This window comes from Bison bison, unplaced genomic scaffold, assembly GCF_000754665.1.
Source record: "Bison bison bison isolate TAMUID 2011002044 unplaced genomic scaffold, Bison_UMD1.0 scf7180017864503, whole genome shotgun sequence".
NCBI classification, from domain to species: Eukaryota; Metazoa; Chordata; class Mammalia; order Artiodactyla; family Bovidae; genus Bison; species Bison bison.
Window position 1 is genome coordinate 7,336,050 of NW_011495061.1, and position 14,645 is coordinate 7,350,694.

General features: G+C 49.2%; 1 protein-coding gene across 3 annotated transcripts in view; it reads right to left on the reverse strand.

Moving 5' to 3' along the window:
* The window catches only part of MRVI1 (murine retrovirus integration site 1 homolog), a 126,008-nt gene that overhangs the window by 77,094 nt on the left and 34,269 nt on the right, over positions 1 to 14,645 (reverse strand). The gene's annotated exons all lie outside the window — the stretch shown is intronic.

Consider the following 14,645-nt stretch of genomic DNA (forward strand, 5'->3'; position numbering starts at 1 on the left):
GGAATTGCATTTCCTCCTGCTCTTTCACTCTGTTTACAAAGTCAGAGGCGACCTTAGAGATTTTGCATCTAATTTAGGCTGTACAGGAAACAGCCATCCCAGAAGGGTGCCTCGAACGCCTCGAAGCCATAACCGATGGAAGATACTCCAATGGGAGCCAGACTTGTGTTTGCCAGCCATTTATTGAGCAGCTACTGGGTGTTAGGCATTATCTAGGAACGTTACAAACATCACCTAATTTAATCCTCACGCTGTAGGCATTACTATTTGCATTTTATAGATAAGAGAACTATTTGGAGAGTGGAAGCCACTTGCCCAAATCATACAGAGACCAAGCTTTTGAATCAAGATCTTCCTGATTTGGAGGCCACTATACCTTACAACCTTGCTTGGTCAGATGCAGGAGGAGGAAGGGATGGTGGTTCCTGAGTCCTGCCCCATGCCTCACCTCAGGCCCTTTAGCAGCAATTCTGATCCTCAGTTGAGGAACAGCCCTCACTGGACCTGCCAGGACTCTGCTAAAGTCATGGTTCTGGAGGCTCAGCCAGGGTGGATCTCTTGTGCCTTGTGCAGTACACAACCCCAGCAACCTTGGGTTGCTGCCCCAAAGCCACACTTAACCCTCCCTCCCCTTTTCTTTCAGCTTTCTGAAAAAATAATAAAGGAAGCTGAGCACCGAAGAATTGATGCTTTTGAACTGCAGTGTTGGAGAAGACTCTTAAGAATCCCTTGGACTGCAAGGAGATCAAACCAGTCAATTGTAAAGGAAATCAGTCCTGAATATTCATTGGAAGGACTGATGTTGAAGCTGAAACTCCAATACTTTGGCCACCTGATGCGAAGAACTGACTCATTGGAAAAGACCTGATGCTGGGAAAGACTGAAGGCAGGAGGAGAAGCGGACGACAGAGGATGAGACAGTTGGATGGCATCACAGACTCAATGGACATGAGTTTGAGTGAACTCTGGGAGTTGGTGATGGACAGGAAGGCCTGGCGTGTTGCAGTCCATGGGGTCGCAAAGAGCTGGACACGACTGAGTGACTGAACTGAACTGAACCCTCTCCCATGGGGTAGCAGCCTTGAGATCTGGTTGGGGTTGACACCAGTCAGCATAATCTCATCCATCTCAGCAGAGATCGGCTCAGGGCTAGACAATAGATCCAGACTGAGCCAAGGAGCACGAGGCAGTGATCTGGGACCCCGATGCTCTCTCTTGCTCTGGGTGGTGGAGTGTGCAGGTCTGGTGCTATGGATGCCATTCTGCCTCCATGAGGAAGGCCAGACTGAGGAGAAAACTTGACACCTAGAGGAGAGCAGAGACAGGAGATCTGCAGAGAAACGGAGCTGGAGCCCTGGTCAGAGCTCACCTGCAGCCGGAACTATTTCTTAATTATCCAGTTACACAAAGAATTTAGTCTCAGAGTGTTTAAATCAGTTTGAGTTGGGGTTACTTTTAACTACTAAGTACTGTTACTTGTAAGTACGAACTGCACTTTCACATTTCCTGGCTGTTAAGAGGTGTAGGACCAAGATCTGGCAATAAACCTGAGCCAATGGGTCAGGCTCCTCTGATTCCTCTTAGAAAAGGGGACCAGTCACGTCAGGTCTCCATCTGGAGAGGCAGGACAGCAAGGTCGAAGGAACACAGGCTGGGAACCGGATATCTGGATTTGAGGCTCCACTCTGCCGCTCACTGGCTGCTTAGCCTAGAAGCCTGGCTTCACCTCTGAGCCTTGGTTTCCTCATCAGGGAACAGAGATAAGAATGCCTCCCATGCAGAATAGTCCCAAGATGAAAAGAGAGCTCACTCAGCATGGAGTAGGTGTTCACAGAGGCCACCTACATGCTGGTCTGCAATCCAGAAGCTTGGCTTGAGCCCAGGGCCTCTGCCTGACCTCTTCTCATCCCTAAACCCCTTTAGGTTCCCCTGCCCTGGAAGGTGAGGAATGCCTCCAGGGACCCGAAGAACCAACAACCAGTCTGATTATACAACTTCGGGGGTTCCTTGAAGGAGCTGCTGTGGGAGACAGCAGATGAAAGCCACCAGAGGCAGATGTCATCCTTAGACCCTGGCCAAGGCCACTCAGGAGCTGCCGGGATACAGAGGAGAAATGGAAGACACTGCCATTTACTGAGTACCTACTATGCGCCAGGCCCTATGCAAGGTGCTGTTTGCTGGAGACTACTGGAGAAGGAGCCAGAAGGCCCTGCCACCGCCCACAACACCAGGAGTTCTTCTTGTTCCACCTGTCCCAAGAAAGGGCTCAGGAAGGTGCTAGTGTCACTGAGCTATGGGGTGGCTCAGATGTGGCATCAGCCACAGCTCTTACTGACGCCCCCCCCACCAATACACACCTCTAAACCAAGCTTCCTTGAGGCAGACAAGGTGGTCACAGATACCCAGATCACGATACCACAGGTATCGACTGATCACAGATACCCAGAAATTCATGTTGAGCTGTATTTTAAGAATTGGAGAACTTTATCTCTGGGAGTTTTAGTCCTTGTGACCACCATCTTGACTTTTGTCCTTCTCTTCACTGCACAGGGAACCCCATTCATCTCTGAAACAGTTGGCTGACCCCTGCTGGTCAGCTCAAGAAATCTCAAGTAGAGGACCTGTGAGCTGACCTCCTTCACCACAAACACTCACATCTACTCTACCATGAAGATGAAGAAGATGTGGTCTTGGCCCCAAAGGAGCATGGAGTCCAGTGGGGCAGGGGCGGGGGAGACAGCCAGAAAACCAGATGAAGAGGGTAAACACTTTGAAAGTGAGATGCTTTCCCAGAAAAGGGTCCCTAACTCGGGAAATTGGGATGAGTGGAATACCGTTTTAAGGAAGATTTCACATTAGAAATGGCATTTAGACTGAGCCATAAATACTGAAATGCTGATGGGATTTCTCTGAACAGAATAGCTGGAGGAGGTGAGACAGGAAGGTGGGTCATTGCCAAGAGGACAGATTTAACCTGACTTTTGGGAACAAGAGCTATGGGACCAGGGTATGCTGTGCCTCCCAGCCCAAATGGTTTCTGTATAAGTAAATTGAGCAACAGGTTTGCCCAAAGATGAGCTCTGTGATGAATTCCCATCACCCCAACTTGGGTGTCAGCAGCAGGGACAACAATGCTGTGCTGTGCTTAGTCGCCCAGTCGTGTCTGACTCTTTGCAACCCCATGGAATGCAGCCTGCCAGGCTCCTCTGTCCTTGGGGGTTCCCCAGGCAAGAATTTTGGAGTGTGTCTCTATGCCCTCCTCGGTGGATCTTCCCAACCCAGGGGCTGAACCCCGGTCTCCCACGTTGCAGGTGGATTCTTTACCATCTGAGGCGCCAGGGAAGCCCAGGGACAACGGTGGTGCTGGATTAAGTACAGGGTAGTAGGGTGTGAGGGCAGCAGAAAAAGATCCACACACCCCAGTTCTACCTGCAAAGTAGACTGCATGTCCCAAGAAAAATTTTTAAATGATATGCCATGTGTGTGCAGGTCTCCAGGCTGTCTTAACGGTATAGTTTCCAAAACAGGGGAGGTAAACAGTTTCACATTTCTTTTGTCTTAATCTACATGAAGTGCATTGCGCTCTGCATGCTAAAAGAGATTCAGACAATGCGGGGCATATTCAAAAAAGGGGAAGCAGGACAAGAATTTGTGTTTAAAGAATTAAAGGGTCTTCTCTGACGGTTCAGTGATTCAGACTTCACCTTCCATGCAAAGGGTGCATGTTTGATCCTTGGTCGGGGAGTTAAGATCCCACAAGCCTAGTGGCCAAAAAACCAAAACATAAACCAGAAGCAATATTTTTAACAAATTCAATAAAGACTTTAAAAGTGGCCCACATGAAAAAAGTCATAAAAAAAAAGAACTAATGATCTTTAGCCTGGAAAAGAGCTGGTACAGGAAGAAATAAAATCTATTTGCAGATATCTGAAAGCCATCCATGTAGTTCTATTGCTGCAGAAGGGCAGATGCATGGCCAGTGACCGAAAAGTGAGATCAAGGCAAGGAAAAGCTTTCTAGTAGTTGGAACCATCAGAACATGAAATGGGCTGCTCTTTAAAATAGTGAGCTCCCCATTCCTGGGAGAGTCTCATCAAAGGCTGGGGCAAGGGTCATAGGATTTCTAACCTACTTCAGGGGCTTTCTCCAACCCTAGGAGTCCCTGAAATCCTGAACTCCTCCTAATCACAGCAAACCACAGACCTGAGGGACCCATCCCATAGGATTTTGGGCCACAGTATTCCAAAGTTGCATCAGAAATATCGCCACTTCCTTTCCTTTACCTCCCGCTCCTTAAGAAAGACCTTCAGTCAGTCCCTGGGTCAGAAAGCAAAGTAAAACAGAAACAAATTGAGACAAGCACCAAGAGGTGTCAGCTGCTGCAGGATAAAGCAGAGTGGAGGCTGGCTGAGGTCCCACGCTTGACAGGATGGATCCCCAAGTTCTCCAGGGGGAGCCCCAGCAGCCCCGCCCACCCAGGCCATTCCCACGCTGCTCCTGCCCCGTTGCTTTCTCTCCCATCCATTATTATAAACTCGCTGCTTAAAATAGCAAGGTAAAAGCAGAGTCCCTCCCTCAGGGTGACATCTGGGTTCCGTTGGAGCTCGTGGGCACGCGGACCTCTCATCCATCACAGCAAGTTTAGAATATAATCTCCAGGAAGTGGTGATCTAGAGCACCAACCCAAAAAAGGAAAAAATATTTAGTAATGTTTGGTCTCTGAGCAGCTCCTTCTTTAACCCGTTTTCAGGACCTTTCTTGCTGCCTCTCCAACCTGGTCAGTAAAGGGTTAGGTGGATCATTGCCAAAAACCATCAGCTCTTTTGACTCTTTCAGCCCCCAGATGTTGCTTAACTATGTAGCTTGGCCCATTTTACAGGAAGGAATACTGAGGTGCAGTGTAGTGAAGCAACTTGATTGGTCTAGCTACCTTTGTACCTGGTGCAAATTATCTAAGTCTCTGCGGGAATAACTATACAATCATTGCATAACCAAAAAAATCAAAATTCTCTAAACCTCATTTAAGTATGTTAATTTCCCCCTGGCTATTCATTAAAGAAAGCAAACTAATATAATTTTATTCCTTCTTATTCATTAGACATGTCTAGGTTGTCTGCTGAGTACTGGACGCTATGTTAGGTGTATTTCAGATGCTATCTTTTTGTTATTTCCATCTTATGTGTTAAGGAGCTAAGGATCAGAGAGGTGCAGCAACTTGCTCAAGATCGCACAGCTAATAAGTGGCAGGCTAAGGATTATAACCCAGGCAAGTTTGAGTCGAAGGCCCCTCATCTGTTCCCTCTTCTACTTGGTCTCCTCCATCAGGAGTTCTGCTAGAGTGTAGCCACCAAACCCAGCACGGGCACACTGCCTGCAGGGGAGAGATGGGAAGTGCATTCCCAGCGGGGATAAGATAAGATAGCAGAAGCAACAGTGTGTCCGGCCAGGGGTCTTACGAGGCCAAAAGACTGGGCCCACTGTTAGAGGTTCTGTGACCCCCACTGTGTAGGGTGAACCATTCACCCATCCATCAGTCTGTGGGTCCACGTGTTCACCCACTCGTATTCTTAATCTTCTACTTATACAACTGTCCATTAGTTTGTTCATCCAATCTTTCACCCTAGGAAGGCCCACATTTGTTAGGTGAGCAGCACAGACTCTGCCCCTGAGAATGGTCACTGCAGGACCCTGCAGGCCGTGGGGAGAGGGCAGGAGGGGGCTTCTCTGACAGAGTGGCCATAAGGCACAGTCCTGCCACCCACAACTGGCAGAAGACCTCCATCCTGCACACCTCAGCCATGGGAGGAGGGTGGCTTCCTGTGGGGCTGCCTCTGTGCCAGCAGGCGTGGGGGCCACTGTCAGGAGGCGTGATTTCACAAGGGCCTTTACAACCTCTTTGGTGTTCTCAGCAGCCCTTGAGGTCGGTAATGTATATACTATTATTATTAACATCATGATCGGTCCCATTTTGCAGATGAGTAAACAGAGGCTCAAAGATTGGCCAAAGTCATGTCCCCCATGAGCGGCAGTGCTGGAAGTCAACCACAGGTCTGTCTGACTCCCCAGCTCCCTGCAGGGTCACGTCCACTGGATTACGGGTTCTTGGTAAGCATGACCTCTTAACAATGGCCCCTGGGCTGCCTCTCCCTGAGCCTTGTGACCAGTCCCGAAGAGCCCAAACCCCTCTCTGAGACCACAGTATCCCAGGAGCACAGCCTGCCTACTGAGTGGCTCTCACATTCCCTCTGTTAATCTCTGGGTGGAGGAAGAGCCAGAGGCACTTCTGGGAAACAATGGGTTAACCTAGACTTCACTGACCTTTCTGGAGTGACTCAGAACTCTCAGAAGGGGAGGGTGGTTTTTTTTTGTTCTTCCAGCTTTGAATTTTTGCTTTCATTTTAGCAGCACAAAGAATTTGAAAGAGATTAGGTTGCTATTAATACCACTGGTCTATCTCTAGATGAAGAATTCGATGGAGGGAATTGTTTGGGGTGGCTGCACACACATCCCTCTCAGTTCTTTGCAAACTCAGAGGATGACAGAGAGGCCACTGGAGAAGTGCCAGTTGTGTCCCTACTCCCATCCGACAAACCCACACAGTGGCAGGGACTTGACCAAAACCACACCTGTGGGTGAAGAGCAGCCAGAGAAGATCCCAGAACCCCTGCCCCTCAGCCCTACTACACACGTCAGCCTTCTGGCCTCTTATGTTGAAGGTTTGCTTTTAGTAAATAATAAGTCGATGTGTCTCTGCCCTGAAAGCAGGAGTCCCCTGGCAGTGCCTCTGATCTTGGGAGAGTGATGTTAATGCTAATGCTAAGTCGCTTCAGTCGTGTCCGACTCTGTGCGACCGCATAGACGGCAGCCCACCAGGCTCCACCTCCCTGGGATTCTCCAGGCAAGAATACTGGAGTGGGTTGCCATTTCCTTCTCCAGTGCATGAAAGAGCAAAGTGAAAGTGAAGTCGCTCAGTCGTGTCCGACTCTTAGCGACCCCATGGACTGCAGCCTACCAGGCTCCTCTGTCCATGGATTTTCTAGGAAAAAGTACTGGAGTGGGGTGCCATTGCCTTCTCCGTGGGAGAGTGAAGATGCCCCCAGATTCCTGCATTTGCCCCTGGCAATCCTGGACACACTTGGAAAGTCTCCTTGGGCATCAGAGATCAGCTCAAAATACTGAGAGGTGCCTCTGTGGGTCCCTAGACCTGGCCAACTGCAGAGTTGGGTCCTGTGCTTGCTAACTCGCTTCAGTCATGTCTGACTCTTTTGTGACCCTGTGGACTATAGCCTGTCAGGCTCCTCTGTCCATGGGATTTTTCAGGCAAGAATACTGGAGTGAGTTGCCATGCCTTATTCCAGGGGATCTTCCCAACCCAGGGATCGAACCCGTGTCTCTTACGTCTCCTGCATTGGTAGGCAGGTTCTTTACCTCTAGTGACACCTGGGAAGCCCCTAGGTCCTGTATCCTGAGTAAGTGAGGGCAAGTTGGGGGTCTCGCCAGGATAGTTCCATCCTGCTTCCTAACCTCAGGATGCTGCGAGAGGGCTTTGGACCTTGGCAGACTAGATTGTAATTCTCCCTCTGCCTCTTTCTTGCTGGATTGGTCTCCTCTTGGCCTCAGTTTTCTCATCTGTAAAATGGAGGGAACAGGACCTACCTTTTCAAGTTGTTGAAAGGATTAAATTAGGAAATACACATGGTACCCACACAGAGTATACACTCGTTGAGTTCCTTTCTCATTCTCTGAATTGGACAGCTGAGTTCTCCAAGTCGCAACATCACCAAAACCCAACCAAGGCCCAGAGAGTTTGGTGTTCATCCTGGGAGGCAGAGTTCCCAGCTCTGTCCCTGGCAGATAAAGGAGACAGAGTCCTGGCCTGGACAGGGCTTCTCCTGTGTCCTGACACATAGATAGCAGACCATCAGGGGCTGTGCACTCTGGTGCTGCTGACATTTTTCTCTGTTCTTGGGCAGCCAGTGGCTACAGTGGTGGATTTACAGAAAGAGTGTGTAGTACTGTGGCTGTCTGAGCTCTGGCTGTGGTCAGTCCTGAGTCTATCTGATTCCAAAGGAAGTACATGCTCAGTTATGCCCAACTCTTTTCGACCCCATGGACTGTAGCCTGCCAGTCTCCTCTGTCCATGGGATTCTCCAGGCAAGAATACTAGAGTGGGTTGCTGTGCCCTCTCCAGGGGATCTTCCCAAGCCAGGGGTTGAACTCACATCTCCTGCAGATTGGCAGGCAGGTTCTTTACCACTGAGCCCTCTGGGAAGCCCATATCTGTTTCCAAAGCCCCAGACTTTTCAGCTACCCTGGTGCTGACTCCCAAAGTACAGAGGTTGTCATTCTGCAAGGGAGAGATGACACCTAGCTTGAGAACTGGAGCAGCTGCTCAGGCTGTAGAGGGTAAATAAGAGAACGGATGGCTGAACGGGGCACAGCCCTCAGCAAGTCAGCAGGATCCCCAGGTTTCCATCCTGGAGGCAGATCTGGATTGAAAGCAGGAGTGAAGAGCAAAGGTTGTGTGTAGAAGGGTGGAAGCAAGAGGCCTTGAGGGCAACAGAGAAGAGAGGAAGAGGAACTGGAAGGGACCCCCTCAGTTACTTCTCATCCTCACCACAACCCTTCTGGCCCCAGGACTAGGAGCAAAGGAGCCTCAGCCTAGCAGTGTTTGGGCAAGGGGGCCCTGAGCACTCCTGACACTCCCTGGGGTCTGGCTGTGCTGTCCAGCCCAGAGGATCTTTTATGGGCCCCTTTGGCTGGGGGTGCCTTCCTCCCCTAATTCAGACTCCAGTCTAGTCCTGAGAGTGAGCCAGCATCTGCTGAGACCAGTGCCAGCACCACATCCAGGAGTGGGGGTAGGGCCAGTCCCCAGAGGAAGAGAACCTGAGTGACGATGATGCTCAGCTGACGGGAGCCGGGGTCGGGGTGGGGCGGAAAGGAGGGCCACAGCAGATAGATGGCACGTCTGCAATCATAACAGACTCCTCATTTCCCTTCACATCTCCTTTCCCCCGCTGCCTTTCCCCTCCAGTAAACAGTGAGGCCCTTCTGTGCCCATTGCTTGGGAAGGGGGTCCGGGGAGAGGGGGCTCGTGGTGGCAGCAGGAGGTAGAGAAGAGGGAATCTGTCTCTGCCTTATGTATCACAAAGGGCTAGCCCTTAGGGAAACTGGAAGGGTTGGATAAACATTTCTGCCAAGACACATGAAAGGCCAACAGGTACATAAACAGATGCTCAACATCAGGAGTCACGAGGGAAATGCAAATTAAAACAACAGTGAGGTATCATCCCACACCAGTTAGAATGGCTATCATCAGAAAGACAAGAGCTGACAAATGCTGGTGAGGGCAAATTTGTGTCCTATTTGATGAGATTGTATTTTGGTACAGCTGCTGTGGTTCTCCATGGTATGTGTGTGTGCTCAGAAAAAAAAAAAAAATGGGGCCAAAGCATTCTAAGGGTAAGTCTCTCTCCACCCAAGACTGTGAAGATGACAGGATGAGGGGGAGACAGGAGAGGTGAAGTAGGAGCAGCAAGAAGTTAGGCTCTGGTGAGTCCCTGAGAAAGGGGCCTGTGCCCTTCCTCCCTAGGGAGGTGAGCAAAGATCCCCAAATCTGAGAACCGAGAGGTCTTGGGCCGCATTCCCCAGACACCTCAGAAGAGAAGGGATGGCTGTTTGCTGTGACTTGCTCGATGAGCCCTTCTGACATCGTCACTGGAGTTTTTACATCCCTGGGGTGGGGTGGGGGCTTGGGTCTGAGAGCATAGTGATTTCTGCCCACCTAGGAGCAGAGCTGCCAAACCTGAAGCTACCTTGAGAAGGCGGATCAGAAGTTACTCCTAAGCAAGGCCTGAAAGCAGGGGCCCGTCTTGTCAAATGACAGGTGCCCTCCTCACGTGGGAAGCCTCTTGGAACTCAGATGCTGCTCAGGAAGAAGTGGAGGGTTGGAGACCCATCAGTGCCTGGGATCCAGCTTCTACACCCCCTAAAAAGTGGTCAGGTCACAGCCAGACCTCTATCCACCCGCCCCCACCCCGCACTCCCTGCCCCAGCTAGGACAGGAAGTTAGCCAGAGCATCTCCCCAGCTTGCTGCTCCAGCTTGTTCACTTCAGCAATCCTTTCTTTAAAAATAAGTCCACTTGAAAAAATTTTTTCTTCTTGGAAATATGTACGATTGCTTCATCAGAGGCAGTTCAAAGGTACCGGGAACAGCAGAAAAATATCCGAGTCTTGCATTGAGCTCCCAGGAGAGATAAATCTCGCTTGCTTCTCTTTGTTCCAGGCCGCCCAGCAGCCTCTTCCCTGAGTCACTCACTCCAGAGTGACATGAGTCATCGTCCTGGGGTTAAGTACCACACCGTGTTCCTGGGGCTGCAGGGCTGGCCAGGGCGTAGAAGGGCCAGCAGGGAGACCCGATGCTGCCTCCAGCAACAGAGGACCAGAAACTGCCTCCTAGATCTCGGACCTGGTTCTACCCTCCTCAGGTGTGTGACCTCGGGGAATCGGTGAGCCTCTCTGGGAAGGAGGTGGTTTTCCAGGCTCTTCCATCTTGTGTTTCATGGGAACATCTCCAGTGCTGTGCTGGTGCCTGCTAGTATGGACTCATAAGAGCCGAATGTAAAATTGTCAAGTGTTTTGTGAGCTGGTCATTAAACACAGATATTATGAAAAATTAAATTACCTTAGAAACAAAGGAAATAAATACCCACAATAATGATGCCTTGATTGGTTTACTACATTTTACTATTATCTATGGTCTTGAGATGACTTTTTCCTAGTATCTGTATGGAGGGAACACTATCTAATGACCTGCTACTGTATACCTCTTCCCAACCCCATGTTCAGGGATGTTGAATTAATAGCTTAAAATTGGTCATGATGGGAGTATTTTTACCACAGGAATCAGCAAATGTTATATATCAAAGTCTTATTTCCCTAAGAGCCAGCTGTTAAACATTTCCCAGGACACCACTGAGCCCCTCAGTCGCAAGCCCCCTGCTTCTCACCTCTTGCCGGGAGCAGAAAGGATGCAGATGACTTGAACATCGCCCCAGAGAGCAGGATTACGGACTTGTGATTGCCGACTGCCTCTGGACAACTCTTCCCACAGGCACTGTGGGCCCTGCACACTCACCATGCCCCAAACAGAACCCATCATTCTTTCCGCTCCCAGCCCTGCCCTCCCACAAGCCCACTCGTGTGTCCTAGTGAACACACTCAAGCTCAAAACCCAGCCATCATCTCTCCTGCAGGGCTGGTCTCGTTCAGTTAGACTCCGAGTCTTGTTAATCCCAGTTAGGTGTCTTTGGTCACTTGCCTTCTTCCCATGGCCACCATCCCGGCCATGGCTCCGTGGGACCTGAGTCACTGCGGCAGTCTCATTGGCCTCCTTACCTCTGGTCTGGCCCCTCCCAAACACCCTCCCCAAACTGCCAGAGCAAGTCTCTCTAAAACATAATTTGGATTACCCTTTCCTTTCTTTTAATCCTTGAGATGGTAAGAAATCTTGATTTAGAACTGGTCCCTTTTCCCACAGGACGAGATCTAAGGTGAGATTCCAACCCCTCTCACTGGCCTCATCTCTTATTTCAGCCGTCATACATCTTATAATCCAACCACAATGGACCAGCAGCTAACCTCCTAACACGCCCTGCTTTTTTACACTTTTGCACCATTCTTTTCCCTATGCGTAGGCTGCCTTTCCTCCCCTTTCTATACCTGATGAGCTCCTATTCATCCAGTTCAAACAGTCCTTCATTCACCTCAGAAAAAAATTCTCCTTTCATATATTAGTATTATGGTTCCTGTAACAAATTATCAAAAACTTGGTCTCTTAAAAGAACGCAGATTTATTATCTTACTGTTCCGGAGGTCAGAAGTTCCGACTCAGTCTCAGTGACTAAAGTCATACCAGCAGACTGTGTTCCTTCGGCAGGGTCTAGGGGGGAATCCATCTCCTTGCTTTCCCCGCTTCTAGAGGCTGCCCGCATTCCTTGGCTGGTGGCCCTTTCTCCATCTTCAAAGCCGACTGTGTAGCATCTCTTCTCTTCTCTGACCTCTGCTTCCATTCTCACATTTCCTTCTTGTCTGACTTTGTCCTGCCTCATTCTTATAAGGACCCTTGGAATTACACTGGGCCCACACAGATAATGCAGGATGATCTCCAAATCTAAGGAAACTTAATCTAATCATATCTGCAAAGGTCCTTTTTCCATTTAAGGTAACATATTCAGGGTCCAGGGATTAGGGCACAGACCTCTTGGCGGGGAGCGGGGGAGGAGTATTCAGTTTACCACACTTCTCTCTGTTCTCCCAGAGCAATTTGCACAGGCCTCAACTCAGCTAGAATCTGAGCACCTCAACAGCAGGGACTATACCTTATTCATATTTTTATGACTGTCTTTAATAAGTCTTCATACTTTTATGACCCATGTCCAGGGGGAAACCCACAATGGCTACCCACTAAATGTTGGTTGAATGAATGAATGAAATCATATCATTAATAAACAGATTAAGAAGGGTTTGCTTTAACTGGTACCTAGCTTCTGTAAAAATAGGATTCATGCAAAGGTGGCAGATTGAGATCCTCCAGGGGCCAGGCAGCTGAGATGAAAGAGAGCCATCATAGTGAGTGGCCAACCACAGAGCACAGGCACCATCTATCTGGGGCAGTTACTACTACTCAACTGGTGGGGGTCGGTCATGAAAAAATATCCATCTTTGTTAGCTGTATCTCCCAGTTTTTCAAGAAAAGCCCAAATCCCAGGTGTATAAATATTAAATCTCCCCAATTTATAAATGTTTGTCAAAACAAACACATTCCTGGTCAAGATTCAGTCTGCAGCCACAAATTATCACCTCTGATTTATATCCTGCGAACGTGTTCCCCTTGACTTTTCCTGCTAGTTAACCTAATTCAAATCAAGTCCAATAAGTAGTGCCAACTACGGGCACCATCTGAGGAGGCCAGCCAGCTAAGTGGAGATTGGCTCTTCCTAAAGACTGATCCCCTGGAGAAGGAAATGGCAACCCACTCCAGTATTCTTGCCTGGAGAATCCCATGGATGGAGGAGCCTGGGGGGCTACAGTCCACGGGGTAGCAAAGAGTCGGACACGACTGAGCGACTTCACTCACTCACTCACTCACTCAAAGACTGAAGAGGCGCCATCCCATGGGTTCTTTGGGTGATTTGTGAGTCTGTGGGTCCCTCCTTGCTGTCCAGGCCCTGGAGCTGCTGCTTGAAGAGACAGCTCTCTGCCTGGCCTCAGACCTTGATGGAGGCCAAGGCCTGCTCCACGCAGAAGCATCTCCCCAGTCCAGTGGCCCTGCCTCTGGCAAGGACATCAAATGAAACCCAGCTCAGGACTGGCAGCAAACATGAGATGTGGTACATCGAGAAGAATTGGGATTTAGGGGTGAAACAGACCAGAGGTTCCACTGCAGCTCTGAAACTTGCAGCTCAGTGGCTCTTGACAAAGCAATGAACTTCTATGGGATCAGACTGCTGTTTGTAAGATGGAATTAAGGTACTCCTCTCAAACTGTTGTTATGAGATTTAAGTACAATTGCCATGGAAAGTATCAAGAATGTTCATTTACTCACATCTGAGAAGGAAAATATTGATAACACTTATCACCCATACCTCATGGAACAGAGGGTTTGACTTCAAACCTACATAAGCTCCTCTCCAGGCTTGGTTTTCTGGTTTTCCAGTTCACGGCAGATCAAAAACAGTGAGAAGACACAACTGACCACAAGGAGGGAAGCAGCCAAACAGCAGACACAAGCACTCTGTGTGGCCCAGACCCGGAGTCACTGGGTCTGGGTCTGTCTTAGCCTTCCAGGCCCTGTGCTTCCCTGGTGGCTCAGATGGTAAAGAATCTGCTTGCAATGAGGGAGACCTGGGTTCAGTTCCTGGGTCAGGAAGAGCCCCTGCAGAAGGGAATGGCAACCCACTCCAGTATTCTCAGAGAATTCCATGGACAGAGGACACTGGAGCAGCCCATGGGGTTGCAAAGAGTCGGACATGACTGAGCAACTAACACATCCCTTGTGTTCAGCCCTGCTACAGAGCTAGAATGTCCACAGTGAGTATGGATGAAGCAGAGCTTGCATCTGGCTCCTTGGGAAAGACTGGAGAGCAAGTCCCATTTTAGAACATTCTGTCCAAAATGGTTCAAAGGCATAAAAGTTTGATGGTTTGGACATTTTTGTTTGTAAAATATTGACTGGGGGTGTGTGGGGGGGAACAGGTGGCATGATTCTACTTTTATTTTAAAATCATATATATTTTTATATATATACTTTTTTTGTGAAATATATGTAGATCAAAATATGGCTCTGTCTATTCATGAGGGTGGGGAGCAGAAGTCAAGAAGGTTAAAACCCAAATGTTAAAAACAGTTATCTTCAAGTAGGATGGGCTTCCCTTGTGGCTCAGATGGGAAAGAATCTGCCTGCAATGCAAGAGACCTGGGTTCGTTTCCTGAGTGGGGAAGATACCTTGGAGAAGGGAATGGCAACCCACTCCAGTATGCTTGCTTGGGAAATCCCATGGACAAAAAGAGCCTGGCAGGCTATAGTCTATGGGGTCTCAAAGACTCAGACACGATTGAGTGACTAACACTTTCAAGTAGAATC